The sequence below is a fragment of the Primulina tabacum genome, chromosome 12 (assembly GCF_025594145.1).
Source record: "Primulina tabacum isolate GXHZ01 chromosome 12, ASM2559414v2, whole genome shotgun sequence".
NCBI lineage: Eukaryota > Viridiplantae > Streptophyta > Magnoliopsida > Lamiales > Gesneriaceae > Primulina > Primulina tabacum.
Window position 1 is genome coordinate 26767952 of NC_134561.1, and position 15966 is coordinate 26783917.

Consider the following 15966-nt stretch of genomic DNA (forward strand, 5'->3'; position numbering starts at 1 on the left):
GTTGGCCGAGTGTTAACAATGAAACTCTATGTATAAACAATCTTTATTTTAATAATATTTGAATTTATCATTTTGACACTTCTTTATCTGTATACCCATGCTAGTTGCATAGATAAAGCCCTTGAATATACAAATAGTAGAAAGAATATGAGATGCTCATATGATGAGTATCATGAAACTCATATTTGTAATACTGTATATTCTAAACAGTTCCTAGTCGATTCAGCCGCCTCTAAGAAGGATATAGGCCGCTCGAGTTCGAGACTAGTATCTGCGATGTGAGTACCATGTTTCATTGGTAGGGGACATTGTGATGTCCGAGCATGCAGATAGGTGCTCCTGGTAGAGTGCACTGAACAACCCTCCATAAAGGACTTTCCAAGTGGTTCTCACTTATCGAGTGGAAAAGTCCTAGTTTATGGTTGTACACCATTAGTCCTTATGACCCGGGACAACATTGAGACTCTATGTGCTAGAATTACACTTTGAATTGTTTACCGACTCTCGTTGGGTCATCAGGTGGCAAGGTTGGGTGTTCTGTCGAAACATATAGGAGTCGATGCATTGTAGTCGGGGATTCACCGCTTACCTTCGGGTATGGATATCCTATGTGTTCTCATGTATATGTAGGTTGAAATCTCTGATCAGAATATGGTGGTAATTATGAAAGGGGTTTCATAGATTACACCATCAATGCAACTACGACATGACACATAGTATCGATTCATTGACAATTCTCGATAAACCAATGGTTGTCGAATCGGTCGGGATATATGAGTTGAAGGGACCGTACTGTACGCTAACCATAATTGAATGGTTCTTGCAGGAACTATCATTTGATACCTAGGGAATCATGTAAGCGATGCTGCTAGGCGTTTAACATGATTGGTTGGGTACTATCAGACTTGAGTTCTGACGTTCTTGTTATCAAGGGGTTGATAAGTAAGAATGGAGCAATTGGGGTATGCTCGTATAAGGACATGTTTAGTCCGAATCACATGGAGATGTGAACTCACGGCTAGTTGTATCAATGAACCATTGAGGGCCACACAAGTGCTAGCTTTCTAGATCCCGTTGAGAAGTAAAATAGTTCAATGTGTTGAACGGCTTATAAAGGAGTTTATAAGCGTAAGGAAAAATAGAAGTATGACTTCTATAAGGAGAATGTAACTTTTAATTTGAGGAAGTGTTCCTAAATTAAAAGTTGGCCAAATAAATAATGTATTTGAAAATTGTGATTTTCATAAACATCATTATGGACTAAATTAAATTAATTCAAGTGTTGAATTAATTAAACACTAGTGGGCCTAGTAGAGTCCAAATAACTAAATTAATTCAAGTGTTGAATTAATTAAATCATATTGGGTCTTGTAGAGCCCAATAGTAAAATAATTATTCAACTAGTGACTTGAGTAATATCAAGTAAGGTTTAATTGGGCTCAAATATGTTTGAGACAATTAAATTAAAGTCCATGGGCCTTGTAATTGTTACAAGCCCAAATAGGAAAGCATGCATGGGAGGTGAAGGGTTGGAAGACAACTTTTTCCACATCCAAGGCATGGCATGCCTTTGGGACACACAATCACTTTTTCAAACACCAAGAAAAGTCTCCCTTCTCTCCTCCCACCCCTATGGCCGAAATTTGAGTCTCATTTTTCTCCCAATTTTTGTTCTTCAATAGTTGGAGAAACTATTCTCTTCTCAAAGAAAAATCCTCATATTTTTGTAGTGCAAAATATGAGGGGATCTTCCTAGTTGGTGGTGGGCTCGATTTGAAGGAAAGGATGAAGCTTGTAGAAGGTCTTGCCATACAAGAGCTAAGATGTTTACACCTTAGTTGGAGCCATCATCAACCTCAAGAGGTTGATAGGTATAATTTCTTAACACCCTATGTATGACATTTTGGTGTTTTAGTATATGTTACACACTAGTACAAAGGTGTTCAAATTTTTACTCAAAATTTCGGTTTTATGCCCTAGAAAAGTTTTGAACTTCCGTTGCGCATTTGAACACCTTAATCGATCCCTTTTAAGTGGTATCATGAGCTAAGGGTACTAGTTTTTGTAGCATATACATAATATTATATTGAGATCGATTTTTAACCGCATGAGATGAAATTTTTGCAACAAAATCAAGGCTTTTAGGGGCATATTTCGGGTAGCATGTTGCTGCCCGTTTCAAGGGCAGCCCGAACCCCCCCATTTAAAATAAAAAAAAAAAAAAATTTGGCATGTTGGCCGGAATCCGGCGACAGAGCTCCTACGACGGCGATGACGACTAGGGTTTTCAAAAGGTGTTTTGAAATATCAAAGTGTCATGGGCCTTGAGTTGTTGGGCCATTGGATGACTAACATATTTGTGAAATTTAAATAGGCCAAAATGTTTTTGGTGAAAATGAATTTTTTGGGCCCTTAAGTTTAAATTTACAATAGTTGCAAATATTTTCTCATAAAATAAATAATTGAAGTTTAAATTTACAATAGTTAGTGATTGGTTCAAGATATATAATATTGGATCAATTAATTATTGTGATAATTAATTGATGGTGTATGATATGTGATATTATGCATGAAGGATGATCAAAAGCCCAAGCCCAATTTGCTAGGTGTATGCTAGGATATTTTGTGTTGAATAATTGTAATAATTATCAAATTTAAAGTGGGCTTGATTTATGGCCCGTTCCCACCCCATGAGATGTATCCCTATTTGTCATGGATATTTATTTGTAAATATTAGTATAGTGGAAGATCAAAATTGGAAGATGGTGGCCTTGATGATTATGAAGATCGAAGACATGTAAATATTGGAAGCGAAGCTTATGTAATAGTTGCATTTGCATCCCATGCATTTCCCTAGGATTGGACCTAGGCCCGTGCTTAGCTCACACGGGCCATTAGTTTTGGGGCGATTGATCATCCTTGGTTTGTTTACTGTTTATAATATATGCATGATATGTTATAAATAATGAGTATGTGCGTTATTATTATCATGATAATAACAAAGTTGCATGAATCCGGCAAACAAACGATCAAACATGGCAATTTTTAAATAAAATTAATGATGAGACCTTTCAAAATTAAAAACCCTCATTTTGAATAAGATTCAAAATTAATATCAAGCCCAAAAAGGGGAATTGTAAATTTGTTTATAATTTCCATGTCTTCCATCGACAATGGGTGCATGATGAACGCTACCCGTGCTCGGGGCTCGGCTCATATTATTGGGGGGGCCCTGGGTGCCGGAAAGCTGTGATATCCATTGACATGGTGATGTGAACTACGTGGAACCCCCATGATTTCGGCTCATATTATTGGGGGAACTCATGGCGACCGTCCATTAAGGTTCAACATCGATGGGTAAGGCTTGACACGTGAAGATGAACGACGTCATATTATTGGGTCCTAATCAAACGTGAGACAAAATTTTACGTAGAGGGTTGCATTGTGATGCAATTGGAAACTACCTTTTAGGGATTATGATTGGCTGATATTATTCGGGATCATAATTCGCTAATTGGACCTTACGTACCTACTGAGGAAAGGAGTTTCTCGTTTTCACTAGAGGGTAGTGAAAATGTCAAAACAGTGGGAGCGAAAATTTATAAAGTAAAAGTCCATACTTTATATCTTACTAAATATTTTAAAATAGTCATTAACATTTATCTGTTTTACTTTTCAGTACAAAATTTGACAATGTCTTCAATTCGCAATCCACTTTCTGCCATACTCGAAAAACACGTATTAACCGGACCTAATTATCTCACTTGGCTAAGAAACCTAAAGATCGTCTTGAACTCGGAAAAGATTGCATATACACTGACTGAGTCGCCCCCTGATGAGGCTCCGACTGACTGCACTCCTGAGGAATTGCAGACCTACAAGGATTGGTGTGACCATGACTTGAAGGCCAAGTGTTATATGCAGGCTTCTATGAATGATGAGCTGCAGAGGCGTTTTGAGGATGCAAAGAATGCTGCTGACATTCATTTGCACCTCAAGGAGCTCTTTGGAGAGCAGACTCGGCCTCTTAGGCATGCTACCGTCAAGGAGCTGATCACTTTGCGCATGCGAGATGGGGCCTCGGTCCATGAGCATGGCCTAAAGATGATTGGGCTCGTGGACAAGCTCGTTGGCATGGATTTGATGTTGCCTTCGGAGCTGACCACCGACGTGTTGCTTTTGTCACTGCCTAGCCCGTTTGATCCTTTTGTGGTGAATTTCAACATGAACAAGATGGAGCCGACCCTTGAGGAGTTGGTGAACATGCTTGTGACCTTTGAGTCCACCATCAAGAAATAGAAGCCGGTTCTTTTTGTGGGCTCTTCATCTGGTACGAAGACCGGTCCACCTGGGAAGGGAAAGAAGCGTTCTTTCCAACGTCCCAAGAAGAACGTGCCCTTGAAGAGGCAGACTCCGGGTCCCGTTGTGGCAGCCACACCAGTGAAGGCTGACAAGACTGTTGACATCTGTCATCACTGCAAGAAGCTTGGACATTGGAGGCGTAACTGCAGGGAATATCTTGCCCAGAAGAGTTCGTGAAACGGTATGTTCTATATTGAAGTAAACATTTCAATTAACTCTACTTCTTGGGTATTGGATACCGGCTGTGGCTCACATCTCTGTAATGATTTGCAGGCGATGGGAAGAAGTAGGAGGCTCAGGGAAGGTGAGACCTTCTTGAGGATGGGCAATGGAGCAAGGGTTGCTGCCAAGGCCGTAGGAGATGTTTGCTTATATTTGAACAATGATTTTAAGTTATTTTTTAGAGATGTTTTGTTTGTACCAGATTTGGTGAAAACATTATTTCCATTTCTATGCTTAATAAATATGGATTTTCTTGTTTATTTAGCAGAGGTGTTTGCAATATTTACAAGAATGAATGTTTAATTGGTACTGGAGAACTTGAAAACGATCTCTACACCTTAAAATTGAAAGATATTCCACTAAACAATGTGCAAGCTATAACAACAACAAACAAGCGCAAACAAGATACTCTAAATTCGGCACAATTGTGGCATGCTCGATTAGGACATATTTCCCTAAGAAGGATGAACAAGCTAGTAGGAGTGGGCATGTTTGATATGTCTCATATTAATGCTCTCACGACTTGTGAATCCTGTCTGAAAGGAAAGATGACCAAAATTCCCTTTAAGGGCCATGTGGAGCGAGCCAAAGGGTTATTGGATTTGATCCATACCGATGTGTGCGGTCCGCTTAGCATCACCACTAAGCATGGACATGCCTACTTCATCACCTTTACCGATGACTTTTCGAGGTATGGGTATGTGTATTTGATGAAATACAAGTCTGAAGCCTTTGAAAGTTCAAAGAATTCAGAAGTGAAGTAGAGAAACAGTTGGGACGAAGCATCAAGACACTTCGATCGGATCGAGGTGGTGAGTACTTGAGTGCCTAGTTCCAAGAGTATCTTAGGGAGAATGGGATTCTCTCGTAGTGGACTCCGCCCGCTACACCACAGTTGAATGGTGTTTCGAAGCGTCATAACCGGACTTTGATGTACATGGTTCGGTCTATGATGGGGTTCACGGAATTGCCGCCATCCTTTTGGGGATATGCTCTTGAGACAGCGGCACTGTTGTTGAACAATGTCCATTCAAAGGCAGTTGACAAGACACCATATGAGATATGGATGGGTAAGCCACCCAAATATTCTTATCTTAGAATATGGGGGTGTCCTGCTTATGTGAAGCAGGTAGTGGGAGATAAATTGGATAGTCGATCCATTTTATGTTACTTTGTGGGATTATCCAAAGAATTCTGTTGGATATTACTTCTATCATCCCCAAGAAACAAAAGTGTTTGTTTCTAGGAATGCAACCTTTTTGGAAAAGGAATTTCTATTGGATAGAAAAGGGGAGATGATAGAACTCGAAGAGGTTCGAGAGACACCCACCATTATAGAACCCACACCCGAAGAGCCAAGAGAGGAGATACAAGCTCCTAGAAGATCCGAGAGAGTCTCGAGACCACCTATGAGGTATGGTCTGCTTCTTGAAGAGGGCCATGATGAGCCTAACCATGGATGTGATCCAAGGACCTTCAAGGAAGCGTTATCTGATGCCGATTCATCCAAATGGCTTGAAGCGATGGAATCTGAGATGAATTCCATGCATTCGAACCAAGTGTGGAATCTCGTGGATCCACCTGAGGGAATTGTTCCCATAGGGTGTAAATGGATTTACAAGAGGAAACTTGGGGCGGATGGGAAGGTATTGACCTTCAAGGCGCGATTGGTGGCAAAAAGATATACTCAAAGACAAGGAGTTGACTTTGAGGAAACCTTTTCTCCAGTTGCAATGTTCAAGTGCATAAGGATATTGCTAGCCATAGCTGCATGGTATGACTATGAGATATGGCAGATGGATGTCAATACAGCCTTTCTTAATGGGGATATTAAGGAAGAGATTTACGAGTCTCAACCTGAAGGGTTTACATCTATCGGAAGCGAGCATATGGTATGCAAACTTCAAAGATCTATTTATGGTCTAAAGCAGGCATCTTGAAGTTGAAACCTCAGATTCGATAGTACAATCAAAGAATTTGGTTTTGCTAAGAATCCTGAGGAACCCTGTGTGTATAAGAAAGTCAGTGGGAGTGCTGTGACATTTCTTGTGCTTTATGTTGATGACATTCTACTCATTGGGAATGATGTAGGGATGTTGCAATCAACTAAGATATTGTTAGCGAGTAAGTTCTTGATGCAGGACTTGGGTGAAGCATCTTTTGTATTGGGAATACAGATCTATAGAGATAGATCAAAAAGATTGCTTGGTCTCACCCAGTCCACATACATTGATACCATCGTGAAGCGGTTCTCGATGGATGAGTCCAAGAGAGGACATCTACCAATGTGTCATGGCGTGTCCCTATCCAAGTCTATGTCTCCCAAGACTGATGCAGACATGGCGGCGATGACAAGCATTCCTTATGCATCTGCGATTGGTAGCATCATGTATGGGATGATATCTACACGTCCTGAAGTTGCTTTTGCACTAAGTGTAGTGAGTAGATATCAATCCAACCATGGTCTTCCACACTCGAAAGCTGTGAAAGATATCCTCAAGTATTTGAGAAGGACCAATAAGTTGTTCTTGGTCTATGGGGGTGGAGAACTGAAATTGAAAGGCTATATCGACTCTAGCTTCCAAAGCGATATCGATGACTCGAAGTCAATCTCTGGGTTCATATTCATGCTCAATGGTGCTGCTGTCTCTTGGAAGAGTTCCAAGCAAGACAGTACAGCGGATTCCACCACTGAGGCAGAATATATTGCTGCATCAGCTGCAGCAAAGGAGGCTGTTTGGATAAGGAATTTCGTCCAAGAGTTGGGCGTCATTCCTAATGGAGTTGCTCATGTCCCGGTGTTTTGTGACAACACGGGAGCCATTGCTCAAGCAAAGGAGCCGAGGTCTCATCAGAAGTCCAAACACGTATTGAGAAAGTACCACATCCTCAGAGAGATCGTGGAAAGAGGAGATGTCACAATTGAAAAAGTCGGCTCCGCAGATAATGTTGCTGATCTGCTAACTAAGCCTTTACCTGGACCATTGTTCGACAAGCATCGCGAATCAATGTGTTTGAAGAATATGGGTAGTTGGCTCTAGTGCAAGTGGGAGATTGTTAGAGTAGGTGCCCGTCGAGCCAAGTGTTGGCCGAGTGTTCACAATGAAACTCTATGTATAAACAATCTTTATTTTAATAATATTTGAATGTATCATTTTGGCACTTTTTTATCTGTATACTCATGCTAGTTGCATAGATAAAGCCCTTGAATATACAAATAGTAGAAAGAATATGAGATGCTCATATGATGAGTATCATGAAACTCATATTTGGAATACTGTATATTCTAAACAGTTCCTAGTCGATTCAGCCGCCGCTAAGAAGGATATAGGCCGCTCGAGTTCGATACTAGTATCTGCGATGTGAGTACCATGTTTCATTGGTAGGGGACATTGTGATGTCCGAGCATGCAGATAAGTGCTCCTGGTAGAGTGCACTGAACAACCCTCCATAAAGGACTTTCCAAGTGGTTCTCACTTATCGAGTGGAAAAGTCCTAGTTTATGGTTGTACACCATTAGTCCTTATGACCCGGGACAACATTGAGACTCTATGTGCTAGAATTACACTTTGACTTGTTTACCAACTCTCATTGGGTCATCAGGTGGCAAGGTTGGGTGTTCTATCGAAACATATAGGAGTCGATGCATTGTAGTCGGGGATTCACCGCTTACCTTCGGGTATGGATATCCTATGTGTTCTCATGTATATGTAGGTTGAAATCTCTGATCAGAATATGGTGGTAATTATGAAAGGGGTTTCATAGATTACACCATCGATGCAACTACGACATGACACATAGTATCGATTCATTGACAACTCTCGATAAGCCAATGGTTGTCGAATCGGTCGGGATATATGAGTTGAAGGGACCGTACTGTACGCTAACCATAATTGAATGGTTCTTGCAGGCACTATCATTTGATACCTAGGGAATCATGTAAGCGATGCTGCTAGGCGTTTAACATGATTGGTTGGGTACTATCAGACTTGAGTTCTGACGTTCTTGTTATCAAGAGGTTGATAAGTAAGAATGGAGCAATTGGGGTATGCTCGTATAAAGACATGTTTAGTCCGAATCACATGGAGATGTGAACCCACGGCTAGTTGTATCAATGAACCATTGAGGGCCACACAAGTGCTAGCTTTCTAGATCCCGTTGAGAAGTAAAATAGTTCAATGTGTTGAACGGCTTATAAAGGAGTATATAAGCGTAAAGAAAAATAGAAGTATGACTTCTATAAGGAGAATGTAACTTTTAATTTGAGGAAGTGTTCCTAAATTAAAAGTTGGCCAAATAAATAATGTATTTGAAAATTGTGATTTTCATAAACATTATTATGGACTAAATTAAATTAATTCAAGTGTTGAATTAATTAAACACTAGTGGGCCTAGTAGAATCCAAATAATTAAATTAATTCAAGTGTTGAATTAATTAAATCATATTGGGTCTTGTAGAGCCCAATAGTAAAATAATTATTCAACTAGTGACTTGAGTAATATCAAGTAAGGTTTAATTGAGCTCAAATATGTTTGAGACAATTAAATTAAAGTTCATGGGCCTTGTAATTGTTACAAGCCCAAATAGGAAAGCATGCATGGGAGGTGAAGGGTTGGGAGACAACTTTTTCCACATCCAAGGCATGGCATGCCTTTGGGACACACAATCACTTTTTCAAGCACCAAGAAAAGTCTCCATTCTCTCCTCCCACCCCTATGGCCGAAATTTGAGTCTCATTTTTCTCCCAATTTTTGTTCTTCAATAGTTGGAGAAACAATTCTCTTCTCAAAGAAAAATCCTCATATTTTTCTAGTGCAAAATATGAGGGGATCATCCTAGTTGGTGGTGGGCTCGATTTGAAGGAAACGAGGAAGCTTGTAGAAGGTCTTGCCATACAAGAGCTAAGGTATTTACACCTTAGTTGGAGTCATCATCAACCTCAAGAGGTTGATAGGTATAATTTCTTAACACCCTATGTATGACATTTTGGTGTTTTAGTATATGTTACACACTAGTACAAAGGTGTTCAATTTTTACTCAAAATTTCGGTTTTATGCCCTAGAAAAGTTTTGAACTTCCGTTGCGCATTTGAACACCTTAATCGATACCTTTCAGGTTCATAGTGAACAGATTCAACAGTTGCTACGTATGCAAGGATAAGGACAAGGTAGAGGCCAAGTGAGAGGCCAAGTGGTTCAAGCAGTTGGGACTGATGGGATCTTTACTACTTTCAAGAGGATTGATCCACCTAAGTTTGCAGGAAGCATTGATCCATTGATGGCTGTAGAGTGGATTAAAGCACTTGAGGCGATATTTGATCATCTCAAGTATGAAGATAATGATAGAGTTGGTTGTGCAGTTTTCATGCTAGTCAAAGCTGCACGTATTTGGTGGAATGCCACTAAGGTAGGTGTTGATGTTCCGACATTAAAGTGGCAAGATTTCACGAATCTTTTCTACGACTAGTATTTCCCGGATGCACTTCGAGCTCGGAAGGTGACTGAGTTTTTAGAGCTTCGGCAAAGAGGTATGAATGTTGATGAGTACATCTTGAAGTTCGAGGAGGGCTGTCTGTTTGTCCCATACATTGCCTCAAATGACAAAGACAAGGGTGCTCATTTTATTAGAGGACTTCGAGCAGAGATCAGAAGGGACATCAATATGTCTAAAGCAGTGACATTTAAAGAGATTGTGGCTAAAGCATTGTTAGCCGAGCAAGATGAGAAGGATATTGCTAGAGAGAGACAGGCGATGCACCAGGCTATTGCTCAAAGAGGTCAAGATTCGAGCCAAAGAGGACAAGGCAGTTACAAGGGGAAAGGCAAGATAGAGCCGAGTTCTAAAGCACCGACAGTCCCGTTTGACCCAGAGTAAGTCATTGTGTCCCAAGTACAGTAGGCCTCATAGGGGTGAATGCAGGTTTGGTACTTACACATGCTACCGATGTGGTACTACATGCCATATCGCCAAGGATTGTCCGAGAGGATCGAGTAAAGAGAAGGTGCATGGTCGCATCTTTACCATGACGAAGGAAGGTATAAACCATGATTCTTCTATGATCTCTAGCACTATTTTAATTTCAGGCAGAGTAGCTACGACATTGATTGATACAGGTGCTAATCATTCTTTTATGTCTGAACTATTTTTGAGATCTTTGGGTTTAGTTCCTTCTATTCTTCCCCTCCAGTTTAATGTTGTATTGCCTTCTGGGGATGTGTTTCGCCCGACGTCTATTATGTATGCATGCTCTGTTCAAATTGATGAGCGAGTGGTTTATGCCGATTTGATTGTTATTCCGATGGTTGCGTTTGATATTATACTTGGCATGGATTGGCTATCAACTTACCATGTAGTGATTGATTGCGTTGCCAAGAAGGTGAAATTTGTAGATGATAAAAATAAGGAAGGTATGCTCGCCAGTGCAGGTACTTCGCTGGTACTTCCTTTTATTTCATGTCTTGAGGCTAAGAAGTTGTTGTTTAGAGGTTGTGATGGGTTTTTGGCTTCGATTGTTGATATGGATAGAATGGTGAAGTTGAATATTGATGATATTGATGTTGTAAGAGAGTTCCCTGATGTATTTGAGGATGATGTGCCGGGTTTACCGCCAGACAGAGATGTAGAGTTTGTGATTGATCTAGTTCCGGGTACGGTTCCTATTTCTAAGGCTCCGTACAGAATGGCCCCGACAGAGATGAAAGAGTTGAAAATGCAGTTGGAGGATCTATTGGATAAAGGTTTTATTCGACCGAGTTCTTCGCCTTGGGGAGCTCCGGTTCTTTTCGTCAAGAAGAAAGATGGGTCTTTGCGGCTTTGCATTGATTATAGAGAAATCAACAAAGTGACAATTAAGAATAAATATCCATTGCCGCGAATAGATGATCTTTTTGATCAGCTGCAAGGGGCTACAGTATTTTCGAAAATTGATCTGCGATCAGGCTATTACCAGTTGAAAGTTAGGGAGTCTGATATACCTAAGACGACGTTTCGGACCAGGTATGGTCATTACGAATTTCTCGTAATGTCGTTCGGTCTGACTAATGCTCCTTCAGTATTCATGGATCTTATGAACCGGGTGTTCAAACCGTATTTGGATAGCTTTGTCATTGTTTTTATCGATAACATTTTGATTTATTCCAAGACCAGAGAGCTTCATGCAGAACACCTCAGAGTTGTTCTTCAATTGTTGAGAGAGAAGAGGTTGTAGGCTAAGTTGAAGAAATGTGAGTTCTGGTTGGAGCAGATTTCTTTCTTAGGCCATGTTGTCTCGAAGGATGGTATAGCCGTTGATCCGGTAAAAATAGAAGCGATACAGAAGTGGCCTATCCCTATCACTGTATCAGAGGTACGCAGTTTTCTTGGTTTGGCGGGTTATTATCGTCGTTTTATTTTAGACTTTTCCAAGATTGCCCTGCCGTTAACCAACCTGACGAGGAAGACTGTGAAGTTTGAGTGGTCCAATGAATGCCAAAGTGGATTCCAGGAGTTCAAAGATAGGTTGACGACAGCTCCGGTACTTGCATTGCCCAGTGGTACAGAGGATTTTGTTGTTTATACCGATGCATCGAAGAAGGGTCTTGGTGCAGTGCTGATGCAACGTGGAAAGGTTATAGCTTATGCTTCTCGCCAGTTGAAAGACTACGAGAAAAATTATCCTACGCATGATCCGGAACTGGCAGCTGTGGTTTTCGCCCTGAAAATCTGGAGACATTATTTATATGGCGAAAAGTGTGAAATTTTCAAGGACCACAAGAGTCTGAAGTATTTGTTTTCTCAGAAAGAACTCAATATGCGTCAGAGACGAGCTTGTCAAAGATTATGATATGACGATTAGTTACCACCCTGGGAAGGCGAATGTTGTAGCGGATGCATTGAGCCGTAAGTCAAGTTCCTCTTTGAGTTCTATGATTCAGAAGCCGTTGTTGTTAGATTTGCAACGAGAAGAGATAGTTTTGGAAGTACCGGGAACTATTGCTCGCTTTTCAGCGTTGATCATTCGGCCTACATTGACGGACAGGATCCGTAGAGAGCAGGCCAATGATGCACAGTTGATAGAGATGAGAGCCAGAGCAGAAGAGAGAGGTAATTCAGAGTTTGGGATGAATAGAGATGGTTTAATGACATTCAGAGGCCGTATTTGTATTCCTACTGGTGATGATATTCGGCGAGACGTCTTGACAGAGGCACATACCGCGCCATACTCGATACATCCAGGTAGTACCAAGATGTATCAGGATCTTCGTAGACTCTATTGTTGGCCAGGTATGAAGAAGGATATTGCCATGTTTATTTCTCAGTGTCTAACTTGTCAGCAGGTGAAAATCGAACACCAGAAACCTGCTGGGACATTGCAGTCATTGCTGATTCCTCAATGGAAATGGGAGCATATTACGATGGACTTCGTGACTGGTCTTCCCAGAACGCAAAAAGGCTATAACTCTATTTGGGTTATCGTTGATCGATTGACCAAGTCAGCGCATTTTCTCCCAGTCAAGACAACGTATTCCATGAACAAGTATGCCGAAGAGTACATAGCAGAGATTGTTAGACTTCATGGTGTTTCTATGTCGATTGTGTCTGATCGTGACCCTAGATTTACTTCAGAGTTTTGGAAGAGTTTGCACAGAGCCTTGGGTACCCGGTTGGCATTCAGTACAGCATATCATCCTCAGAGCGACGGTCAATCAGAGAGAGTTATTCAGATTTTAGAGGATATGCTCAGAGCTTGTACTATAGACTATCCTGGTAGTTGGGATTCCAAATTGCCTCTTGTTGAGTTCACGTACAATAACAGTTACCAAGCGACGATTGGCATGGCACCATATGAAGTACTTTATGGCAGGAAATGTAGATCTCCCTTGTATTGGGATGAGATTGTTGAGAGAAAGATGTTGGGTCCAGAATTGGTCCAACAGACAGTTGATGTTGTTGCTGTTATTCGAGAGAGAATGAAGACAACACAGTCAAGACAGAAGAGTTATGTTGATGTAAGACGTAGACCATTGCAATTTGAGGTTGGCGACCATGTGTTCTTCAAGATAGCACCTCTTAAGGGTGTAATGCGGTTTGGCAAGAAGGAAAAGTTGAGTCCAAGATTTATTGGCCCATTTGAAATCTTGGACAAAGTTGGTGATCGAGCCTACAGGTTAGCCCTACCGCCAGATCTTGACAGAGTTCATAATGTTTTTCATGTCTCCATGCTCAGGAAGTATATTGCGACTCCTTCCCATGTTCTTCGTCATGAGCCATTGGATTTGACACCGAATTTGACGTACCAAGAGATTCCAGTCCAGATTCTGGATCGCAAAGTTAAAATGTTGAGGAACAAAGAGATCGGCATTGTTAAAGTCCTTTGGAGGAATCAGTTGATTGAAGAAGTCACGTGGGAACCAGAGGATGAAATGAGAGGGAAGTATCCTGAGTTGTTTGTGCAGTGACGTCAATTTCTAGGACGAAATTTCTTTAAGGAGGGGAGATTGTAATATCCAAGCCTGGTGAACGGTACGGTTTAAGATTTAATATACGTTTATTGACTACTTGGTCAAGTTTAAGTATAGTTTAGATGTAAAGAGTTTCGATTTATGATTTATAGTATCGTTGGTTATACTTGATATGTGGTTTTATTGTAGCGTCGTTGCGATTTAATTCATGATAATTCGTATGTTGAGCCGATTGGTATGAGGCTAATTGGAATGGTTAGATAAGACATAGAGGTGCAACTTTCATGTTGAGAGTGTTGCCGAATTTTGAGGAGAAGCGACGTTGCGATTCGATTTTAGATGCAAAGTTTATTGTTGGCTTCAGGTGACAGTGCACCCGCACTGCAAAAGACACCGAACCCGCGATCGGCTAGTGCACCTGCGGTATAAAAGTTAGTGCACCCGCGGTGTCAGGGCAGAACCTTCAGCGCACCCGCGGTCAATAATGCAGCGCACCCGCGGTCGTAACTTTGGATTTTCGGAAGTGTTGCAGAATGCCTAGCGCACCCGCGGTGCGTTATTAGTAAAAGCGTGTTTTCGAGATTTAAGTGATATAAGATAAGAGTTGGCTCATTTTTTTCCCATTTCTAACCATTCTTCTCGGTTTCTTCAGAGAAAGGGAGCTAGGGCTCCATTTTCTTTCTTTCCTTTCTTTGATTCAAGCTTCTTGTTGGATTATTGAAGTGAGAACAAGGTCATTGTTGGTTCAAAGAGCTAAGGTAAGCTTGTGGTATAGTTTATTCTTGGTTTTTGGTGTTGGGGAGAAATCATGGGTTTGTTGATGGTGTTGATTTTATGGTTTATTGTTGTAGGATTCAACCAAGAGTTTAGAATCAAGTGCTCCAAGTGTAGTAAGTGGAATTCATTTCCTTGTGCTCACATGAAGTATATGTATTGTATTTCAATGGTTTTACTATGTTATTCCCTTCCATTTGATTCATATTATGTATAGATATACCATGTTGTTTATGAGAGGCTTTATATGTCTCAATTGTGTAAAAAGAAAATACAAAAGAGAAGAATATGTATCCAACAATTATAAAATTATAGTAAAGTACATTTAACAAAATCTGAGAAATCTTATTATAGTTCTCAAACATTATATTACTGTTTGCACAATATTTGATTTGCGGGCGTGCCAGGTGCGAAGTTGCACCGATTTGTGTGAAAATGAAAAAATCTAACTTCTAAAAACAAGCGAAAGCGAATCCTAATTTGATCGTCGGTTCTAATCTCCTAAAACAACTATAACGCCGAAATGAAGAAAACTATTGGAATTTGAGGAATAAATCCCTGACATTGTTTATATTTTCAATAAACTGTAGAAATTTACAAGACATAGAAATATAAAATATAAAGTTGTTGAAATCTAAAACGATAGAGTGCTAGAAATTATACTGGAATGCCAGAAACTAGTGCTTTAAGATTGAAATTTTTAGTAGAGAACTTTTGCAGATTTTGTACGTGTTGAGTTATATGTCTTCCAATGTTGTCTGCCGATGTCTTTTTCTTCTCAGCGCCTGTGCCGTTACTCTCCACTCCCCCATGAGCCCATGATCTTTCCCACTACTTTCTCACAATCTCTATTTCTTTCCTCCCACATTGTGATCGGTTTGAATTGATAAGAATTAATCTATTATGGGCTTATATAATTTAATTGGGCTTCAGCATTAAATTGGGCTTTATAATTTAACTGCTAAGTGAATTGGGCTTCTAATTAAATTATTTTGGCCCAAACAATCGCCCCCCGCAAGTATTGGCCCGTGGGACAAAATGCTTGTATGTAAACCAGTTTTATTTCTTTTATTTGGAACGGCCCGTGAGAATTTATCGTGGAGTGGGCTGGTAAGATTGGGCCGAGCCCAATTCTTCATTGGGTTTCTTCACGGCCAATTTCCCCTC